The sequence below is a fragment of the Lacerta agilis genome, chromosome 4, assembly GCF_009819535.1.
Source record: "Lacerta agilis isolate rLacAgi1 chromosome 4, rLacAgi1.pri, whole genome shotgun sequence".
Lineage (NCBI taxonomy): Eukaryota > Metazoa > Chordata > Lepidosauria > Squamata > Lacertidae > Lacerta > Lacerta agilis.
In genome coordinates, this window is record NC_046315.1 from 82410264 (window position 1) to 82412626 (window position 2363).

The following is a 2363-nucleotide window of genomic DNA, read 5'->3' on the forward strand; positions in this document are numbered from 1 at the left end:
CTGCCAGCTTCCATTAGGTCCATTCAGTAGATCATGGATATCGGCAGCCTCCAAGTTGCAAACCCACTCAGCCAGCCAATTTGCCTTATTATTGTTCCACAACATGCTACTGCTGAATGATTTCCTCCTTCCATTCACCAGTCACCTCCTCCAAGCGTGCTGAGAGTTATTGGGAGGTTTCCCAGAGTTCCCTGGGAAGAGGGATTTATTGTTAAACCACTCAGAATTGTAGCTCTGTGAGGGGAACAGCAGCCCCTCCAAGTGTCCCTATTTTCCAGGACAGTCCCAGATTTACAGAAGCCGTCCCGGTTTCTGATTTGATCCTGGAATGTCACCCATTCCCACCACCCTTCTGAGTAATACCCCTCCCCACTCCCCCACTATATTTAAGGGTCTGGTTACTTCCGTTTCAGTGTATCTGAAGAAGTGTGCATGCACACGAAAGCTCATACCAAGAACAAACTTAGTTGGTCTCTAAGGTGCTACTGGAAGGAATTTTTTATTTTATTTTGTTTTGCCTATTTACCTTAGACATTCCTATTTTCATCAGAGAAATGTTGGAGGATATGGAGTTATACGACCCCTGAGCTAGGTAACGACACAGCTTTTAGAAGACACCTGAAGGCAGCCCTGTAGTGGGATGTTTTTAATACTTAATGTTCTTTTATTTTTTAATATATCAGTTGGGAGGCATCCAGAGTGGCTGGGGAAACCCAGTCAGATGGACGGGGTATAAATAATAAAATTATTATGATTTTGGTTATGGAATAGGACTTCCTTATTTTCATCGGAGAAAGGTTGGAGGGTATGGAACAGATAGTACACTTGATCTTAGCCAAAAAGCCAAGAAGCGATACAGGAATCTCCTAACTAACAACTCTCAGCAAACTGCAATTCCCAGGATTCTTTGGGGGGAAGCCATGGCTGTTTAAAGCGGTATGATATTGCTTTAAATGCTTTAAATTTGATTTCAGTGTACATCCGGCAGCCAGAGGCGTAGGAAGGTCAGGTGGTACCCGGTGCGGAAAATTTCTTGTCACCCCCCCATTGATTCCCCCCCTGCAAAAATGGTTTTACGTTACTTCATATTTTCTTACAAAGGAATAATAACAAGTAATAATAATAATAATTAATAATAATAAAAAAATAATAAAACTTTTATTTATATCCCGCCCTCCCCGGCAGAAGTAGGGCTCAGGGTGGCTAACATCAGATACATAACATTGGTATAAAATCAAACAATAATTAAATTACCTCCTTAAAAACACCTCAAAATCAAATTAAAGTTTAATTAGATGGCTTTTCACAGGGTTAGGGTTGGGAACAGTAAGTGCTCCACCGAACTGAAATTTCAGCCTTCACGACATAGGAAAACAGCCAAGTAAACAGCTATTTTGGTGGAGGAGGGTCAAGCTATTAACCGATATGCATGAAATTTCATATACAGTGGTACCTCGACTTACGAATTTAATCCGTTCCGAATGCACATTCGTAGGTTTGAAAAATTCGTAAGTCGAAAAAAGCGATTTCCCCATAGGAATGCATTGGAAATGAAAAATTTAGAAAAATTCGTAAGTTGAGTAAACTGCATCTAAAATTCGTAAGTCGAGTAAACCCCATCTAAAACCGCCAACAGATGTCCTTCGGATGTCGAAAAATTTGTAGGCGTGCGGGCACTTTTTTCATTCGTAAGTCTAAAAATTCGTATGTCAAGTAATTCGTAAGTTGAGGTACCACTGTATAGCTATATAATCCCTAGTATAGTAAGATAAGACATTTGGAGCAGGCATTTTTTTAAAAAAGTTTTTTTTAATGAACCGCCCTAGTAGGGCAGTAATTGTTCCTTGATAATTTGTCACCCCCTCCATTATGGAACCTGCGGCGGCCGCCCCCTACGCCCCCCTTGCTACGCCCCTGCCGGCAACAGGTTCTTACTGTAAGTAACCTTTTATACCACAAATGTTCTGGTTTATTTACGTGTCGCTTATTCAGTTCCAGTACAGCCCCTCCGGACAGCAATACCGTGGCAGCGCTGGGGAAGCTTTGTAGAACAAACTGAAGCAGAATAAACCCACTACTAATGCACTATTATTTGTGTTAAAGAATACATTGCGGAACACAACTGCAATAAAACACCAGTCTGGAGGGACCCTATGCCATAAATACAGCCTTCTGAATCAATAAAGTTTCACTAGAAGAGCTTGCTGCTTTGGGGGTTATTATTTTTAAAATCATTTTCAGAACACTTGTTTGATATGGTTCTTTGTATCCAATTTGTTGGGTGTGGTGTTTTTTGTGGGTGAATTTTTGTGTGTGCGTACTTTGTTCTTGAAACTTTTTATACCTTGCTATAAAATAATATA

At 40.5% G+C, this 2363-nt stretch overlaps 1 pseudogene; it reads right to left on the reverse strand.

The window, feature by feature from the left end:
• Nucleotides 1–725: 725 nt before the first annotated feature.
• LOC117046146 lies at nt 726–855 on the reverse strand (annotated as a pseudogene).
• Between the last annotated feature and the right edge of the window lie 1508 nt (nt 856–2363).